General features: G+C 37.3%; 1 protein-coding gene across 9 annotated transcripts in view; it reads left to right on the top strand.

The window, feature by feature from the left end:
• Nucleotides 1–5324: 5324 nt before the first annotated feature.
• LOC150092925 (RWD domain-containing protein 4) overlaps nucleotides 5325–21845 on the top strand; it is a 143784-nt gene continuing 127263 nt past the window's right edge. For 4 of the 9 annotated variants that reach the window (XM_090413359.1, XM_090413360.1, XM_090413358.1 and 1 more), the window contains exon 1: nucleotides 5994–6176. The gene's annotated coding sequence lies outside the window, so the exon portion shown is untranslated. Of the gene's footprint in view, nucleotides 5344–5392; nucleotides 5547–5886; nucleotides 5903–5993; nucleotides 6177–6345; nucleotides 6406–21845 lie in introns of those variants that run through there. The other 5 variants (XM_090413362.1, XM_090413361.1, XM_090413365.1 and 2 more) reach the window with 4 other exon arrangements.

The raw sequence follows: 21845 nt of genomic DNA, 5'->3' as shown, positions 1-21845 counted from the left end.
GTGACTAGCCTCACCTAACAGATTAAGTCCGCTATAACGGTTGCAACCTTCCACAAACCTAGTCCCAAGCCTGGTCGTTTGCCTGAGGATATAATGGACCTGATCAGAGAGAAGAACAGAGCTAGGAAGAGATTTCGTAACACTCGTGCTCCTCAGGACAAGACAGTGCTTAATAGATTGAATGGAGCAGTAAGAGATGCACTTAAAACTTATAGAAACCAATTTTTGGATAAAAAGTTAACCTCTATCTCACCTATTGATCACTGTATCTGGGGGTTACTGAGAAACATCAAAAATAAAAACAGATCCCTTCCCACCATAATCTCAAATCAGGGCCTAGTCCATACAGATGCAGATAAGGCAGAATCCATACTAAAGAATCTTGAGGAGCAGTGCAAACCTTCTTGATAACAAGTTAGATTTCAATCACTTGTACAAAATCCACAGACAGGTCGGACATGCATTAAATCTCCCAGATACTAGTGCTGACCATATTGCACCCACATCACCTGTTGATTTATATGATATTATTAAAAACTTAAGAACAATAAAGCTCCTGGACCAGACGGCATCTCAAACAGGGTGATCAAGCTGCTGCCTCGAAAAGCTGTAGTGCACCTGACCAGTATAATAAATGCAATCTTAAGATTTCACTATTTTCCTTCCACCTGGAAACTGGCTGATGTAATTCTTATACATAAGCCAGGCAAAGACCCACACTTACTGCAGAATTATCGTCCAATCAGTCTCATCTCCAATCTGGGTTGCAGAGAAGGTCATCCTCTCACGACTCCAAACCTCAGTAAATAACCTAAACATCCTCCCAAAAGGGCAGTTTGGTTTTCGGCAACACCATAGTACTACCCAGCAAATCCACAGTATTGTCAAATTCATCACTACTAGTTACAACTGGCGCCAGTGCACAGGAGCTGTTTTCCTAGACCTATCCAATGCATTTGACAAAATCTGGCATTTTGGACTCCTGCACAAATTTATCTCAGCCGGTATCTCACTAAAAATAGTTCATCTAATCCATTCATATTTTCAGAATAGATCAATGCAAGTTAAAATCAACGGTTCTACATCGTCCCAACCACCATATCTTTGCTGGAGTGCCACAGGGATCTTTACTGGCTCCATTGCTGTTTTCTGTATACATTTCAGACATCCCACACAATCTGATGACTTCCATTTTAGCCCTCTATGCGGACGATACGGCAATACTAACCAGATCTCTCAGACCCCATTTCATTACAAGAAAGCTTCAAGAAAACCTTCTAAAGCTGGAAGGTTGGTTCTCCAAGGGGAGATTGGAAGTCAAACCCCCCCCCCCGGAAAAGCTCAGCCGTTCTTTTCTCAAAATGGCCAATGTCTCCTGCAGGAGATGTGTTACTATTCAATACTAAAATTCTCTGGCAGACAGAAACAAATTACCTGGGTGTAATTCTCGACAAAAAGCTATCTTTCAACCAATACATCAGGTCTATGTGCGCAAAGGCATGTAAAGTTATAGCTCAGATCTATCCGGTAATTAATAGAAGTAGCATGCTCAGCAACAGAATCAAATTGCAAGTATACCAGATGACGATTTGTCCTATAATCACCTATGCCTCTCCAGCCTGGAGCCACACCTCTAATATTAACATTATACAAGATACAACGAGTGCAGAACAAGTGCTTGAGAATGATTCTGAACGCCCCGTGGTATGTTAGAAACAATCGACTTCTTAGAGACACATATATTCCCTATATTTTCTCTTTTCTACAATCCTTAGCATCCAAGTTTTTCCTAAAGACGTCCACACATCCCAACGATTTGGTTCAGTAAGCTGCAGCATGCGAGGCGACGGACATGTTCAAATATAGAAGACCAAAAGCTATATTAGCCTCTTATAGAGATGCATAATCTCCACGCCCATTCAGGGCGAGCAAACTGCTCATAAATTTTACCCTCACTGTAACCACAACAGATAGCGGGGAATATGAAAAGCATCTTGCCTCACCGCTAAAGAGATAAATGTCAATTGCCAGTAATTTATATATATATATATATATATATATATAAATCAGCTAACGCCTTTTATTCCCTTATAGGAAGTAGGCGAGGCCTTTATACCCTATCTAGCTTTTGGAGACTGAGTGGGCAGTTCAATTTCCATTGGTAGCCAATCAGAGATAGCTGACCATGTCTATCACTAATTATAGCAACAAGTGCTGCTATATCTTGGTACCTAACCCTAACAAGATATGTTACTGCCTGAAATAATGTGGGTACTACGGTCGATTTTCTTTAGTTTACGTGATGAACCACTCGAGTTTCCGGGAAGAAAAACCCGATTGACCGTGCCAGAGATCGACTAACTCCGGAATCGCTTAGATAAAGTTCCTGTAGTCGGCTATTAGACTTGAACTTAAGTCTGACTTCGAGCGACGTAGCGTAGAGGATGCAAGCGCCACTTACACTGAGCTATACAGGCCATTTATGTATATATAACATTTACAAAACATTACACGAATACAATTGTTCATAACCAGTGAAGTCTTGAATAACTCACATAGTATACATTGTGACCCAAAGGCTTATATTAAAGTTTTGAGAGATGAGTCTTTTGGCTCCATGGAGGCCTGGATAATAATTTTTTTTCTTTAAATAAATAATATTTTTATTTATTGCTAGAATATTTACACATGTATGTGAAATAGTTATCTTGAGTATAATTTTACGAAATTTTTCTACATTGGATTTCAATTAATAATTTTGATAACACTCTTTGCCTCTGTGTTATGCATTTACAACACATATTCTAATATTAACAGTGACGATTATACAGATTTTTTTAAAAAGTGAATAACTAATATAAGAATAATAATAATTTGGATGGCATTTCTGATTTCTTCCTCGAAGCTTTGTAGAGCTTATTTGAGGAAGATAATAGATGGCGGTGGTTTCGTGGTTATGTTTCTATATTGGTCGCAAGCCAGGTGTTGATTTTACTGTTTGTTGGTATGTGCTTGGAAGGCTTCAACTGCTATTACACAGTTTAACTTTTTATTTTGCAAGTAGGGTTGGATTTGAACATGGGGTGTTTGTTTGTGTTCTTGCAGTGGTGTTTTTTGAGAGGGGTTTGTCTTAAGTTTTGTGTGTGTGTGTGCGTGTGCGCGCGCGCGCGAGTGTGTGTGTGTGAGAGAGAGAGAGAGAGAGAGAGAAACAGAAATTTCTCTAATTTTCATTCTCGCTATAATATTTATATAGCGCCTGTTTCAGCTCTCTGTATGTCCCTTGGTTTCTGTCGTCGAACGGCAGTTTGTTTATCATGTCAGGTAGGTAGAAGTTTCGGTGGCTTTGTAGTTGTGATTGTTGTACATTTATGTTATGTAGTTTGTTGACTGTGATCTTGTTATCTGGTATGTTGTTCTAGTTACTCTATAGGTTGGGCTGTAGTAATGTTTTAACATTACTCTGTAGTGGCATAAGTGTTTCACCTTAAATATTTTGTGTTTTGTCCATGCTGCCTGCATAAGTGAGGGTTGTTCCCAGAATATCAGTTTTACCATTTTATTTTGCAATAAAATTAAGTCTGTGGTCTATGCAGAATGCATAAATCAGGGAAGGTCTAAAGGTGAAAAATTAAGACTGTGTCAGGGCTCCAGAACAATGAATATGAAAACAGATTGATGGAATGTGGTCTTCATAGCTTTGCAAATGGTAAGAGGAGAGGTGTTATGATCGAGATATATAAGTTGGTGAGAGGAGCCTATTATATAAGTAGGTGAGTGTAGGTAGTGTGAATAAATTCAAGAAAAGTGTGACTTTCTGGTGTGGTTGATATATGAATGACTGGAATGCATCACCAGAGTGCTCCATTAACGCATTTATTGAATGACAAAATTCTGGGAATTATCACAACTAATTCTGGGAATTCATTTCATTCATTCACCCTCCCCATGAAAAAAATCTGGTCCCAACACTGCTGCAAATCGCCCTATTAGACAACTCCCGCAGATGGCCTTAGCTATTTTACAACTTGTCAAAAACTCAGCTAATACCTTTTATTTCTGTAAGGGGTAGGAGATGCCATTTTAGCCCCATCTACTGTTGAATAATGAGGGGGAAGTTCAGTCTCTACCGGTGGCTAATCAGTGACAGTTGGTCCAAGACAATTACTAATTATACATGGCATCCAGTGAAGAGAGGCAGCTGAGAAGTGTTGCCATTTCATTGTCCCTAATCCGAACCCTGTGTTTACTGTCTGACTGTAGTGTGGGTTCTACGGGCAATTTTATTGAGTTGACGGTACGAAAAACCAGAGTTTCCGGGAGAAACATTCTTCCCTGAGCCAGAGATAGACTAACTCGGGGACTGGTCAAAAAAAGCTTAGTGAAAGTTCCTCCAGCTGGCAGCTAGAATGGAATTACGGCGTTTTTTCTTCGAACGGTATAGTGCCGTGGACGGCACACTCCACTTTCAAGATCTACACAGAAGCTATGACTACTTGTCCTATATTGAAAAATATATGACACCCATTATGATATTCCATAAAATAATGGGTGAGGTATAAACAAGAGATCATCCCTGAAAACTGTACAAATGTCATGTGATATGGAAACAGAAAGGAGATTTTTTTGTTTGTTTTGAAACTCGGGGACTGGTCAAAAAAAGCTTAGTGAAAGTTCCTCCAGCTGGCAGCTAGAATGGAATTACGGCGTTTTTTCTTCGAACGGTATAGTGCCGTGGACGGCACACTCCACTTTCAAGATCTACACAGAAGCTATGACTACTTGTCCTATATTGAAAAATATATGACACCCATTATGATATTCCATAAAATAATGGGTGAGGTATAAACAAGAGATCATCCCTGAAAACTGTACAAATGTCATGTGATATGGAAACAGAAAGGAGATTTTTTTGTTTGTGCTGGTGAATGACTGGAATGCATTGTCAGAATTGGGTGGTGAGTGCTCTATTATTGAATATATTGAAGACAAAGTATGATAGTTATTGTGAGCCATGAATGTTCAACCTCTTGTGATGAGTCTTCAGACTTCATGGATGTTTGGAAGTAATACTAATACCATATAGAGGTTCTGGAATGTAGATTATGAAAACAGATTAGGAATTTGTGGCGTGCAGACAGTAGCAAACATGAGAGAGATCGATGATATGATAGTGATATATAAATTTCTGAAATGGTCAAACAGGAGGACACCAGTAAATGGAATTTTTATGTTTATTGAGGATGGGAAGAGGACGAGAGTGCATCCATGGAAATTGGATATCCAACTTCCATGAGAATGATGTAGTTAAGAAATTCCATGAGAATGATGTAGTCAAGAAAGAGAGTAAGAACTACTGTATATTTTTCTCTCATAGAGCAGTACATGATTGGAATTGCTTGCCTTTTGAGGCGGTGAGTGTAGGCAGTGTGAATAAATTCAAGAAAACTGTGACTTTCTGGTGTGGTTGATATATGAATGACTGGAATGCATTGCCAGAGTGCTCCATCACCGCATTTATTGAAGGACAAAATACGTTAATTATGATAGTAAGAGCTACTATTATAACTATTATTATTATTATTATTATTATTATTATCATCATCATCTTTATTATTATCTTTATATTACCAGAGAACTTGAGAGACAGGAACTCAACTTCTCTTGACGAGTTTCTGTCTCTCGCGGTCCGTGGTAATAATAATTACAACAGGTATATAAGTAAATCCTCTGACGTCTAATAATCAGTATATGTTTAAATTTCGTATAATTATTATGTTTATAAATAGGAGAAAAAAAGACGCACTGTAAAATACCTATTGTCACCAAAAACGTACATTACACTCTGCGTTCTCTTGGGATATTCATAATTGCTCAGCTGAATATCAGATAAATCACATATTTTGTAAGTGAATTTTTGTAATTTTGCAAAATTCGTATGCTGAATAGCAACTTCTTATGATCACTTTTCATTAGCCCTAGTGGATGTTGCATATACTTGTGCATCTCACAGAATAGTGGAACATCTACGTGCTTTTGCGGTGTTTTAATCAGATGAACTGTGCTTTAAGAAATATCGTGTGTAGTAGTATAATTGCAATAACAGAAGTTTATTAATGTAAAACCAACCGTATCAACTTATTCAAAAGCACATCTTTTCCTGTCATAGTGTGAAATAGGTGTGAAAAACAACAACTAAAATTATTTCGTATATGTTTGATAACCTTTAAATAATGTTTGTTACCTTTTGACTTTCTGTGTTTACTTATGTGCAGTGAGTGTCATAACTACCAGACCGCGATATCCTGCACTGTCAGGGTTTTAGAGGCTTGAATGAAATCCTCAGGGGGTATACGAAGGCTTATTGCTGAAATGGAGCATACGTGAATCGTAGTTCCACCGCTAAATGTGAGGGGTTTTCTATGCATATTCCATTGAGTATATTCATTTGCTTCCCTTAATATAAGTAAACACGCGATATCGTGCAATAGATTTTCAAACATGAAAGGCTGAAAACCTATAACACAGTATATGGATAGACTATTGGTTGACTTTTCCGAGAATTCTATTGTAATTAGACATCTCCTAAATTGGAGATGTCTAGTCATCACTTCTTCTGGATATGCTGCTGAGATGGATAAGTAATTACTTAGGTGTAAATGAGATCAGTATTATTTGATTATGGAATGTTCAACATCAGGAAAGCTTGAATGGATTCCTAAAATTAGGAGGTTAAATAGGATAAGTGTAAAATAAATGAATAGTGAAATTACACAGGCATTCTGGATGAAGGAAGTTAAGTTAAGGAACAATAATCATTTACATGAGGAGTATAAAAATCAAACTAGGATGTTGATATCATGGGAAAAGTAGAAGTATAGTATTAGCAGCACTTAGTGAATGAGGCAAAGAAAAATCTTGGCGTTCTTTAAGAATATAAAGAAAACTTGATTGTGGGATGATGATATTTGTTGGGAGAATGCTCTGTCAGTGAATTAGTTTAAGGAAAGCTAGAAGTATTTTGTGAATAATGGTTAGTGTGTTCCTCCTGTGATGAAACTTCCATGGAGTGTGAGGACTCATTGCAGGAGGCCCACATTGTGAACTACATAATGCACTCATTATGTACTTCATCTATTAAATACCATTATTATATGAGGACATCATCAGTGTATTTCATTCTGTTGAGTGTGAACTTGTAGAAAGATTGAGCAGGGATGTAATTTTAGGGCAAGTTATAGTAATGAATGAGCGAGTGGAAGGTATGAGAGGCATATTATAAATATACTATGCCAATAAAGCAGTTGGACTTGATGGCATATTGGCATGTGTTTTTAGGGAATGTTCAAAAGAATTACCAACTCATTTTACGTACTGTTTACATTCTTTACAAAAGGAAAGGTTCCAGAGGAATGGAAAGAGTAAAATTGTTTCACTTCATAGGATTGAAGGACTGAAGTTTCAAATTATGTATTTCCAGTTTATGTATCTAGAATGGAGTGGAGTGGTAGTTATATAGTATTAGGTTGATGAGGATTGAAATCCAACATTGTACTGATAAGCAGAATTATTTTTCTTGATACCCTCATGGACTCATCATGGAAGGGCACATTGCACTACTTCATGTTACATATTATATCATCTACCCATTAATAGTATTTTTGTCTGTTAATTATATATGTTCTCTGGCCAGTTTGCCTCTATGCTTAATGTAAAACTTGAGTTTCTGGGAGAGAAAAGTTTCTTCTATATTAGATTGACTAACTTGCTTTCAAAAAGTCCATATAATGATTCTTCTCATTATAATTTGAATCAAACTTTTTTCATTGTGTATTGGAAGAACAACTTTGCATTGTTCTTCCAACTACACTATGGAGGCTTCTTTACAATGTGGATTTGTTAAGGAGGAAAAAATTGTTTTTTAGTAATTACTAACACAGATAGTATTTCCAAATCTCTAATGTAATGAGGTTGCAAGGCTCATCACAGGAGCCGAAGCTCTCTGTAGACCACATATTTGTCATTCCTTGTTTTGAATACATTTAGTGTCATCTTACTTATAATCTTTCAGCACATTTTACTCATTTGCCACTCTCCATGCTCATGTGGCTGACTCTCCTCTCACATCCTTAAGTGTTGTCAGTATATATCAATTATACAGTGGTTATCCATGAACAGAATCAAATGGTACATTGCTTGTCATTCTATTCCTTTGAGATATTGCTCTCTCTCATACACAACTTGCTGGTTTAACATCTACCATTCCTATACCCTATTTGAAAATGTGACGTTATGGAAGCAGAACTGCCACTTAACAAACTTCTGCTACTCTCTGGAAAGATTCTTATTTTTATCAATCCAATCTCTCTCTAACACAATCACCATTACATCTGATATACAACTGGCCTGATTCATTGTTTTGGATTTATGGTTGAAACAACTAAGACTATGAGCCCAGTGTATTATGTATCTAACTGCATATCTTCTGGCTAGTTTGCAAGAAGGGAATGGATATGCTATAGCACTGTTAGACTTTGCTGAGGCATTTGAGAGGATATCACATGGAAGGCTGTTGCATAAACTCGAGGATACAGTATTGGAATATAAATTGATTGGATAAGGGTAGCTGAGGTATCAGAAAATGATGTATGTGGCTGAGGTGAATGTGCCAGATTTAAGGTGACCAGTGGTTTACCCCAGGGATCAGTCCTTGGATGATAGATTGAACATTATTGTTCAATTTATACATGGGGGGGGGGGGGGTCAGTTGTTTACTGATAATTCAAAAATAGGCATGACAATCAGGGATACTATGCAGCACATGGAGAATGATTTGAATAAGCTAGAACTATGGGCAAATGGCTGACAGTTCGATGTTAGTAACTATAAAGTTATGCACTTTTGTGTGATGAGATTTCCAATGGTATATATTAAATGAGTTATTCTTGGAGAGACCAATGAGTTTGGAATCCTGGAGTTATTGTGGATAGGAAATTGGAATTCAAAGGTCACATACAAAAAAGTACAAACAGAACTCATGGAATAATTGCAGTGATGATGCAAACATTAATATTTAAGGAAGCAAGTTATTTTGCCACTTCAAGATCTTGATATATCACCACACTTGGATTCTGAGGTGCACATTTGGTATTCTGGTTCCAAAGAGATAAAGTTGTGGAGAAGGTGTATAGGAAGTTACAAAAATCTACAATCAGATTGTGGAATGTAGATTATGTAGAAGACAGATTGAGAGTATGTGAACCACAGACACTAGGAAACAATAGAAAGAGGGTAAGCATATAAACTTCTGAAAGAGTGTTATAGAATACTGGTGGATGAAATTTTTGTTATATGGAAAGTGGGAAGATGATAAGTGGGCATCCATGGAAGCTTGTCTATGATTAATAAAGGAATGCAAGCCAGATTTCTATCTTAGAGCAATGAGTGAGCGTGTGTGGAACAGTTGGTGAGTGTATCTAGTGTGAATGAGTTTAAGGGAAGGTGTGACTACTGGTATGGGTGATGTATGATGTTTCTCAATGATGATCATATTTCCAGAGGCTCTTTAATGTACAGTAAGATGATGAGCATTTGTATGGGATTTTGTGGCAGTAGTTGCAGATTTTCTGTTTATACATTTTTAAGACATTTTTTTGGGAACTCATTTTGAAAAAAAAAAATGGTAAAAGAGAAGATTGAATTCTTTCTTCTTTTTAATAGTATCATCCTTATGGATGTGTAATAGCCCTACTCTTTTATTATTTGGTAACCTCTATGTAGTCAACAGACTCATCGTGGAGCTGCTTTGATGATGTTTGAATCCCGCTGTGTGCATGGATATTTTGGATTGTCTGTGAAAATAGAAATGTTGGTGGCAGCAGCCAGTAGATGGCATTGGTAAAGATAATGATGGTAGTTGCAATTTGCTGTAGTTTGTGGAGACAGAGTTGTGGAGTGGATGCCTTCCCTCGATGAGTCTTTGGACTCCTTGGAGGTGTCACATAATAATAATAATTTATTTATTCTTATGGCAAAAGGAATATAGAACAGCTACAAGTCAATGTTCAGTCTGGAAAGCCAATCCAAGGCCTCATCCTTCACCTTGTGGACCTGTAGGCCACCACCCCAAAATTGGCACTTTGGGCAGTTGTTCACAATATGAGTAATCGTCTAAGCCACTGGAGAACAATCACAGTAAAGGTGGTCTAACAGCCTCCATTTATGTAGTAGGTAACCACATCTGTCCTGGTTAGTTCTGATCCTGCTAATTGACCAAATCTTCCTAGGAAGAGCAAAACCAGGCTGCAGACCACAGTTTGTTGGGAGATTGTTAGACCAGTATTCTCTCCACATGTCAGGTGTTGATGGCAGGGCAGCTGAAGAGAGTTCATCCATGGACCAGAAAGGCTTTCTAGATTTTAGGTGAAGACTAGGTGGATTTATTGAGAGTCTGGTGCAGGGGCAGGAGTGGGTTGCTCATTGCTTTATTAATTCTTTAATCAAGGCTTGTCTTCTCCGTATGTTTGGTGGAACAATGTTAGATAGGACATGCAGCCAGGAGATAGAGGGGCGCTTCTCACCGTCTCACTAATTGTGTCATGGTAGAGTTTAGCTGGGTCTCTATAATGTTAGTGTGTGCACTTCTTTCCCAGACAGGGGCACAATATTCTGCTGCATAGAATGTGAGGGCTAGTATTACCTTAGGACTTCTGCACCACAACTCCAGGTTGTTCCAGCAAGCCTTGAAATCATATTGTTTCTCGTTTTAATTTTGTTGGACAGGTTGGTGATGTGCCTTTTATAGGTTAGGCTTCTGTCCAGGCTCATTCCACGGTATTTCGTGTGAGGCTTGTGTTCTACCATTTTTCCACAGAAAGAAAGGTTGAGGTGTCGATTTGTGTCTGCATTGTTCAGGTGAAATACTGTGGACACAGTTTTTCACTTGAACAATTTTCACCTGTTGGATTTGGCTTCAAGTACCACTGCTTGAAGTACACTTCCAGGATGTTCAGGTCTGTGTTCAAGGTTGATTCCAGGTTGGCAAAGGAGGTAGATTGATGTAGGATCGCTAGGTCATCAGCGTACATATACTTGCTTGAGCTGGTATGTGATAAGTAGTACACGTAGATGTTAAAGAGTAAAGGGGATAACACAAAGCCCTGTGGGAGACTGTTGTGAATGAATCTGGGCCTGCTCTTTTTTTCTGCCAATATGGACCCAGATCCTTTCTTTTAGAGAGAATGGATTCAAAAAGCTGGAAAGTTTTTTTGCACCTTATAATATTTCCTTGCTTTAGGAGGAGGCCCCTGATCTAGACTGTGTCATAAGCTGATGTTAGGTCAATGAAAGTGGCTCCTGATTTAAGTTTGGAAGCCTACTTCAATCTGTGTTGTCAGGACCAAGACCTGGTCACAGCAACTCCTTCCCGGCCTGAAGCCAGCTTGTTGAATCGGGAGTGCTCTTTCAATGAGTGGTGAAATTCTTTTAAGGAGAATTCTTTCAAAGAGTTTAAAGGTGGAGCAAAGCAAGGAGATAGATTTTTGACATCATTTGGATCTTTTCCTGGTTTGGACACAGCAGTTATTTTGGCTTCCTGCCACAGATTTGGTAGTTTTCCAGTCATTATAATATTTGAGAAAAGGGTGACCAGCCATGTTTGGCCTTGATGACTGAGATGTTTTAGAAACTTGGGGAGGATACCATCCACTCCTGCAGTCTTGCCATTCTTGGTGAGTTTTAAGACTACCTGTACCTCTTCCCAGGATACCGGGTGTATAAGTTCAGGCCTCATTTCAGAATTTGATGGAAGATTGCACAGTAATTTTCCTGATAGATTTCCTGATTTCAATCTTGGAGGTTTTCAATAAATGATTAGCCACTTGATCAGGAGTTATCTCTGTTGTTAGTTCTTCCCCACCTAATTTTCTTAGAAGTGACCAGCTTTTCCAGCTAGATGTGGTGAAATCAAGTTCACGGATGGTTGAGATCCATCTTTCCTTTCTGTTTTTATCCAGCATTGCTATGAGCTCCTTAGCAACAGTTGGGTCTTCAGTCTCTTCATATTTGGCTAAAAGTTCCTCAGTTTCTCTACTCCATCATGGAATGTATTGTTTTCTGTAACCTCTAGGAATAGAGGCTTTGGCTGCAGTTTTGATTAGTTTAACAAATCTTGGATAGTAATTAGGGGTGGGTGGAATTGCTCTATTTGTTTCTCAAATGCATTCCAGTTGGACCTGTGAAGGTTCCATCTAAGGATTGGTGTTCTGTTAATGACTGGGATTGATGTGCCTGTCTATTAGTGTAGGACAATGCTGACTATTAGGGAATTTGTTGAGGATGGTTCTGGTTGTTGGCAGAGGGTGGTCTTTAGAGACTATGCACAGGTCCAACTGGAATGCATTTGAGAAACAAATAGAGCAAACCATTAGAGCAATTCCACCCATGTGAAGGTTCCATCTGGCTGAGTGGAGAGTGCTGTACTGCTTGGCATTGTAAATCAAATACAGGTTATATGTATCCATCCAGTTAACTAGATTATTACCGTCCTGGTTGTTAGAGGAATAGCCCCACATGGTGTGATGAGAGTTGAAGTCACCAGCATAGATAGCAGGGTGAGGTGGTGGCCGGTCTATCTGATCAGGCCAGGATTGTGATGGTGGTTTGTAGACATTATAGATGGTGGTATTTTGAACTTTAATACCTATGGAGTATTCTGCATCAGGTACACTTTGGGTGATCTCCTTGAGGCCAGGCCGGATATAGGTTTGCCAGGCCATGCTTGTGATGGCAATTATAAGACACGAGAATTAGGCATGGGATCTTTAGTCTATTGTGGACTTTAGCTTCGTGTTACCTGTGAATCATCTCTGGGCTTCTTTTGTCTGAAGCACCAGCAATGTACCACAAGCTAACACTACTGGTGTGTGTGGGGGGGGGGCATGGGAAGACTGTCTCAATCACTCCATAATAACAATAATATATGCAAGTATGAGCTTGTTTCCTGTAAATACCTGATATGCTGCCATCTAGCTTTGTAATGATATTAAAACATCTGGGGGGAAAAAGGAATTTGCTATTTGTTTCCTTTTCAATGGAGAATGAATTTTTGAATGGGGACTTTAGAAAGCAAAATTTAGATAATCTTGTTTATGTTTCCAAATAACAAATGTATTGTCTCAGTCCATATTGGCTTTGATAAAGCTTTCTTTCAAACTTTTCCGTGTACAAGTTTGCAAGTAGTGGTGGTAAAGAACCTCTAAGCAGACCATATTTTTGGATGTAGAACTTGTCTGGAAGGAGAAGGATTGGAGGCATTACTGAAATAATTTTGTACTATCTGGTGGAATCAGCTCTTCTAGATGAGAAATGGATTCTTCAGTTCATATGTTTGTAAATAATGATATTGCATCTAAGCTAGCAAAGAGGTAAGAATAGTTTATCTGGAACTTGGATATTTTTTCTACAAAACTTCTAGAATGAGAAGTGCTTTGGAATCATCATTGTTAAAGATGTACTTTTCCTGTAAGCAGAGAAAAATGGTTCAGTTGTTGTGAATCTCCATTGATCACGATGCTAAAATCTCTGCTCTTTTATCAGACTCCTGTACATATTCAGAAACAGGGATCCTACTGAGCCCTCTCACAATGAGAGAAGTGATTTATCACATGCACATTTCATTGGTTGAAGATTTAAAGAAGCAACTTAAGTCTCACCACCCTTTTATTCATAGATTATATGGACTACTGAAAATTTATCAAGTTGGCACCCATCTGTCTGATAATAGCTGACATGAACTTACCTCCTTTCCAAATATTTAGCTAAACTTTTAAAACGCCACATCTGACGGTGACTCTTTTAACAAAAAAAATTCCTCACATTTTGTAATAAAAATATCCGATCTTGACAAAGCATTATTTTATTTCAGTTTAGTATACTATCTCTATTTACGAGTTGAAAAATATGTTTCTTATCTAGAACTATATGGGCCTTGCAGCTTCCCCCCCCTTCACATTTACATTTTCTCTAGTACATCTCGAAGTACATTAATGGCACATCTTTCTTTATTATTCTTAAAAATGAGTATAATACCATTATCTCACTTATTTACTTCTCTCTCTCTCACTCATCCCTTCTCTGTGCGGCTTCTGGGACGAACTTCTCTTCAAGAATTACTTTGGTTGTTGGTGTTGTTGTGTGGAGGTTCCTCCCAGTTTTTCCCATCCTTAGGACCATTTGAGATTGTGCCCTCCAATGAGGGACTTCTAAGTATGTATTTTTGACTGTAGATTCATGTGTTCCTAGGCCGGTTTGCTTATTCTGAGGGATGAAAAACCTGAATTTCTGGTAGAAAAAACCCTCTACCTCCGTATGAGACAGATAAAGGTTCCTCACATCATAGATGGCAATGAAACCCAGGTCTTTCCGACCAAAGGGCTTCGTCTATACTGACTGAGCTATGGAGACTCTTACTTCTTCGGTAACATTACTAATACCCACCCACTACTAATCCTAGCTTTTATATTATTTGCAAATAACTGAATATCTCATTGCTATTCCTTATTAATATCATGGGTTTATTGGTTGAATAGTAATGATCACATTATCAACTCCTTATAGCCTTCTTCTAGGTTACAAGTAAAATCCCACTTGTAATTCCAGCAGCAGTATCAAATTTCTTGATACTGCTGCTTGATAACCTCCTTGATAGCAATAAGCCTTTTAGTCTAATATCTAACCTATTGCAAAATCCAGAAAAGTGTATGTATGAATTCTACTTCACAAGAAGTAATATTTTTTGTTTTAATCCTTCATCCATGCATATCCATTATTTTCCATAATATAGGAATTCTTTGGCATTGATGTCAGAAGGGTGTCAGTGGCAGTATATTTTATCAATTATTGAAATTGATTGTTATTCTAGAAAAGGTGCTTAGACAAATTTGCGAGTGACACCAAACTCCAAGCTATGCCACTGCCCAAGCATCAGCACACAAAACTTTGTATGTGAAGTATCTTCACAACTAGGTTACTTGTATATAGGCACTGTTGACTTTGCATCTGGTTACCTCAGTATCCTGTAATTCACAGCACACCCCTTTTGGACACACATCTATATATGGTAGTGGGCATGCTATGTATAAGTGGTGTAGTCCTGAAGATACTTCACATACAAACTAGTATGCGAACACTTGGGTAGAAGATTAAAATAAATATAATTTCTTGTAAAGGAACAATTTACTTTCTGACCAAGAAAAAATAATGCACCAATTATCAAAAGTAGTTTGATATGGTGAAACTCCATACTTGTATGTGGAAAATATGACTTCCACATTGATTTAACTCTCAGTATCTCCTCGGGTCTGGCTTAGACCGAGGAAGTAATAAAGGCTGAAACTGTGTGGATACTGGCCCCTTTCCATAATGCTTATCAGTATACATATCCTGTTTGGGAGGGTCTGATGAAGGCCTTATGCAATAAATTAGGTTCATTGGAGTTACAACTGAAGCAATGGAGGATGCATCAGTATACAGGTATCCCTTGATTAATGTGATTAATTAATCCGTCGATGTTACCACATATATTAAAATCACATTAATCAAACATATTCAATGGTAAAAATTGCAATTCTTCCATGATCGATTACTGTATTAATAATTCGTTTCATATGGTTCTCTTTTAGGAAAGATAAAAAATAAATGCAAAGTAAATGCTTGTACCTACATTAGTTACTGCAATTTTTTATCAAAAAAATATTATTAAGAGTCATTTGAACAGTTTGTTTTTTTCTTATAAGCATAAATTCTACGATAAAGACTCTCTAGATCTTGGCAAACAAGCATTCTTTGGTTAATATTTGGATCCATATCCATTACTTGCTGTTGGTTCGTACGAGCCTGGACAGTCTGTCGACCCTGGTCATCAATGACTTGTGGTCGGCCACCACTTGTTCACCGGGTGCTGGTACATCCATTAAATGCATACTTGCGATAGACCCTTGATATGGTTGCCCTTAAGAACCCTAAGGTTCTTACCACCTTGGGTGACAGAATGACCCATCCGTCTTGCACCGATAATATGTCCACAATCAAAGTTGCTAAGTTTGCCACATTTACCCATGTTCATTAATTGTGATACGCTGTTGGGAAACCCCAATGTCTGCATTCGGTTTGGGTACATTTCACTCTGTGTGGGAGATGCCAATTTCAATTTCCCATAATTCCTATCCCTAATGTTTTGTCAATTTAGTCTACAGTCATTATGTCAGGATTCCGTTCCATAAGGCAGGTCGTAAGTTGGTTTGGACATAAGTTGATACATTAAATCAACAGAGTTATAGGGGCTAGGGACTTAACAGTAATAAGTATACTGTCATTTTAATTTTTAAACCTTATAAAAATGTACTGTGCATTACTGCCACTATAAAACAGAAGAATAATCACTCAAATCATCCTCCACAATCAAAGCTTCATTACCTTCCCTATATGCTGGACCAGGCTGTGGCTCTTCTGGTGTAACCTTTGTTTTGTTTTTTTGATGAAAATGTCGGGTGTGCTTTGCTTATTCCTCTTCTTCTTTTCATCATAAATTTGTTTATAGCAAGCAAATGCATCATATACTTTCCTTTCTACTAATTAGTAGAGTTCACCATTGGGGTCCATGTCTTCAACCATTTTAAGAACATCACTAACTGCAGAGAACATTTCTTCAAGACCCTTCACTGTGAATTGTTTAACTACCTCTCCTCGTTTCCCTCTTTCCTCTTCTGCAACACGTTGTTCCTCTAGTTCGACCAATTCTTCATTGGTCAACTCTTCAGGGGCACTTCCTGTGAGTTGAACTATGTCGTCATCATTCACTTCGAGATTCAGGTTGTTTGCTAGGCCCATTATTTCTTCACTCAATTTACAAAGGTCTTCATTTTTTTTCAAAACTTCCAAAATCGCGTACAAATCTTTTTATCACTTCGTCCCAAACTACAGCAATATTTTTAATAGAATGATAAATATTGAATGCTTTCCAGAATTGCACGTGAGTCTGGTCATTTCCTTCAATGGTAGAAATGGCTTGTGAAAAAGTTCTCCATAGATAATAAACCTTAAACACTACTAGAACTCCCTGATCTATCGGTTGGATCAATGATGTAGTATTTGGAGGGAGAAACATGACCTTGAACTTGGTGAAGATCACCAGTATAAGACAGATGACCTGGAGCATTATCTAGAATTAATAAAATTTTAAATTCTACATTTTCTTTCACACAATAGCTTTCCATTTCACTTGCATAACAGTTGATTAAGGCATCTGCAAACAATTTTTGTGCCATCCATGACTTCTTATATCTTCGCTAATGAACTGGAAGAATATGCTTCCTAATGTTTTTGAAGGCTCATGGATTCTCACTGTGCCATATCACAAATGGTTTCAGTTTATATCCAGCCACATTACCCCCTAACAGAATCATAACATGGTCTTTAAGAACTTTGAAACCAGGCATAGATTTTAGCTTTTTGTGGATGAATTGTTTGCTCAGGCATTTTTTTTTTGAAACAAAGAGGTCTCATCCATATTAAATATTTGCTGTGGCAAATAATTTTCCTCCGTAATAATTTTATTCAATTTTTTCACAAACTCCTTGGCAGCCTTCTCGTTGGAACTTGCAGATTCGCATTATATATTTACACATTGTGCAGTGCAAAACGGTGCTTGAATCTCATGAACCAACCTGAAGAAGCATTGAATTTGTAGCTGTAATCAGGCCCTGTTTCCTCCTTCAACATGTTGAAGTGACTTAGTGCCTTCGCAGTTATGGTCATAGTGCTAAGAGGTATGCGCTTTTGGTTCAGGTCCTCTATGCATGATGGAAGTAGCTTTTCCAATCACTGATAGGATCTTGTTGTAGCCTCGTCACTATCGTTGAACTTGCAACTTCGTTTCCAGATCAATTGCACGCCTCTTTTTCTGTGATTCTTCACTAGGCTTTTTAATTGGGCGTGTAGGGGCCATGTTGCACAAAATATCGCAAAATATTTAATGATAAATACACAAAGAACATATTTTTCAAACATAAAATCAACAGAGGAACTGTTGAAGCCAAGTGCTGACTTCTGAGGGAAGTTGCTGCTGAATGTGCTGTTGTCACTGCATTGTTGCTAAATAAAAACCTTTTTACTTTACGCTCACTTGCGTCTTGTTTGAAAGTATAGTCAAATATTATTTATTCCATTATGGGATCACGGACGTATCTTCGAAAGAACATAAGTTGAGGGATGACTGTATATAGGGATTCCAGTGTAACTCACACTCTTGCTTTTATTCAAATTCCATACTGTTATTCTCTGCTCACACTAATGATGTCTTACAATATTATTATGTGACACCTCCAGGGAGTCCAAAGACTCATCGAGGGAGAACACCTACTCCACAACTCTCTGCCTCCACCACTCAATCCACCAACCAATGAACTGTGACTACAATCATCATCTACACCAACACCACCTGCTGTCCACCACTACTAGTATTTTCACAGATAATCACAAACATCCATGCCCACGGCGAAATTTGAATCTGCAGCCTTTTGGCTGGAGGGCAGATACACTAACTACTCGGCCAATCAGGCCAGCTGGATGTGCAAGATGAAATATCTATACAGTATATTAATTTGTACTGTGATACACGTGATTCTATAATTATGGATACTCCAATTGTCTCGTTATACAGGATGGCCCATAAGTCAAGAAGTGGCTTAAAATGTGGATACTTTTTTGATTATTAATTTTTTAATTTTACTTTTTTTCAGTTATTCTAAGGAACATTTGGGAAATTAATCATGGAATTGTTCAAGCCCAACAATGAACCAAAATCATGCAGTTTTATTTTAAAAATCATTATGGAACTCCTAGGCACATTTTTGGCGAGCAAATAAGTTTGCAAAGATCTGTAGCTAATTAGCAAACATGTTCTAAAGATAATGGCTTTCGACTTCTTCCTGGGATTAAAGGAGAAAGTGTAAGTCAACAAGCTCCAGTCAATCCAATAGCTGAAGGAGAACATTCATGCAGAAATTAGGGTGTCATCAAATCATCTGTCATGGAACATGCCATGAAAAGGGCCCGTCTTTGTGAAGCCTAAAATGTAAGGCTTGTAAAATTGTATTTAAGTGCAGAAATATAATGCTGTGTACTATTAGTGTAACTGTGCTTCAGAAGGATGAGATTCAAGGTTTGGGGGTGATGGCAGTGGACTGAAATTAGTGGCAATATAACAAGTGCTGCAAAGATTGAATATAGCTTTGATGCTATAATGAGATATAGATATCAAAACTCTTTCATTTTGGTTATGGGGAGAAGTTAAGTTAAATCACAGAGTTTGGTGGATAGTTAGTAAAGGGGCAATAAGATAGACATTTTAGTTAGTGAAGGTGGTAGTGTGTGTGTAGGGGGTTAATAAATGTTTCTGATTGAGTGGACCTCCCATGATTAGTCTTCCTACTACATGGAGGTTGGTGTGATGCAGTGGTGGCCAGTTTAAATTTTTAAGTGGGGGTGCTGCATATACAAAATAAAAATAAAAAAAAAATTTTTTCCTAATCAGTAACCAATTTATTAATAAATAAATTTACATATTAAAAAATTGCTTTATTAAAAATATTTCACCCTCACCACGCACCAATAATAAAAGTTTCGTATCTCACAGAAATAATGCGTGCAAGCATACAATACACTGCCCAAATGAGCAGTGTCGGAATCATTTGTAAAGTGCAATGAGAAGTGCAAAAGAATATCGGCGAGTCTATCTGCAATTCGCCTAATGGATAATTCTGACACTGTGTTAGATCACAGTGCATTTGTTTCGTATAACAATAATTGAAGAAATATAATTCTTTTCATATTTTCAACAGTACACTCATCATAATTCAGCCTTGTATCTATAATAAATAAATAAATAATTATATGTTATTTTAACAATAAAAAATAAGATTTACAAAAAATAGTTCACTCTCACCATGCACCAATAATTAAAGTTTCGTATCTCACAGAAATAATGCGTGCAAACATACGATACACTGCCCAAACGAGCAGTGTCGGAATCACTTGTAACATGCAGTGAGAATAAGTTTTAAAAGAGGTATACCACGAGTAGACATATCGATACAAAATTAATAACGGAAAACTCGCATACAAAGATTATTTAATAGTATAATTTTCGCCTGTGGGCATTTTCGGTACATTTTAAGCTCAAATTAAACAATAACTGGCAATTCCAAAAAGCACCACCTAAGTAGCTGGCGTAAGATAACTAAAAAGATCAATAAATTTCCTAACAAAAAAAAAATTAAAAAAATAAATAAAAAATATATACAATAAAAAGTTAGGAAAGATTAGCTGATTTATAAAGTACTATCTCCCATAAAGGGGATAGACATAAGCTGTTGGATCTGTTTAAGTTAGGAGAATGAAATAGAGTTTCACATGTTTCTTTATAAAGGCGTTCCATGAGAAACTGACTTTTGTGAAGAGCTCTTGTCTTTCTCCAATGAACTCTGTGTCTAGTGAAGATGGCATGTTCTGCAAGTCCAGACTTTTCAGGATTAAAGTATTCGATATAAGATTGGTGTTCTTCTAGCCGAATAGAGGCAGATCTTTCCATTTGTCCGAAATAAGATAATCCATAAGAGCACAGAATTTGAAGAGGAAGACATATTAAAACTACTCAAAGCTCTTTTAATGAAGCAATTCTTATAACCATTAGATAGAAAGGAAGAAGTTATATATTGTAGTTCTTTCTGTAAAAGATAGTCTGAAGAACAAAAGGAGTGGTCCCGATGAACCAGTGTTTTAATAGTTCCTGCCTTTTGATTGGATGGTGATGAGATTCCGCATGGATATAATGGCCTGTATGAGTCTTCTTTCTATAAACTGAGAAATGTAGGTTACCATCTGGTTGGCGAAGAATTAGAAGATCTAAAAAGGCTAACCTGCTTATTTGATTCTACTTCTAGCGTAAACTTGATCCTAGGATGAAATGCGTTTAACTTAGTGAGAAATTGTTGAAGTTCATCCGAAGAGCCATTCCATACAGCAAAAATGTCATCGACATATCTGAACCAATGAGTAGGTCTGGGAGAAATGTTGTCAAAAATACATTGTTCAAAATGTTCCATAAAGAAATTGGTGATAGCAGGAGAAAGAGGATTACCCATTGCTGTTCCTTCAATTTGTTGATATAACTTATTTTTAAAGGAAAAATAACCAGAATTTATTACAAAATCAAATACATTTACAATGTCTGAAGGAAATTCCTGTTGTAGTAATTCAATGCTTTCAGAAAGAGGCACATTTGTAAATAAAGAAACAACATCCAAATTGATCATGATATCAGAAACGTCCAAATGAAGATCTGAAATTTTATTTTTGAAATCCAAAGTATTTTTTATATAAGTATCAGTTCTTCTAGTTGAAGAGGAGAGTAAATTTGATGATCTTATGGTTATAAGAATTGCTTCATTAAAAGAACTTTGAGTAGTTTTAATATGTCTTCCTCTTCAAACACAGAAGAAATAACGCACATTACTATCCCTTATGTACAAGGCATCAGTGAACGTATAGCAAAAGTTTTAAACCACTGAATATTTTTGTTGCCTTTCGACCATTAGGAAAATCTCCACCTTTCTCACTTCTCCTAAGGACAAGCTTCCACATTTTAATCATCCAGGTGTCTACCAGATTCTGTGCTCTTATGGATTATCTTATTTCGGACAAATGGAAAGATCTGCCTCTATTCGGCTTGAAGAACAGCAATCTGGTAGAAGAACATTCGGCTAGAAGAGCACAGAATCTGGTAGACACCT

Source organism: Typopeltis vanoorti, chromosome 24 (assembly GCF_054136105.1).
Source record: "Typopeltis vanoorti isolate ZY-2024b chromosome 24, IOZ_Tvanoo_1.0, whole genome shotgun sequence".
In the NCBI taxonomy this organism is placed as follows: Eukaryota; Metazoa; Arthropoda; class Arachnida; order Uropygi; family Thelyphonidae; genus Typopeltis; species Typopeltis vanoorti.
This window is presented reverse-complemented; position numbering and strand designations above follow the sequence as displayed.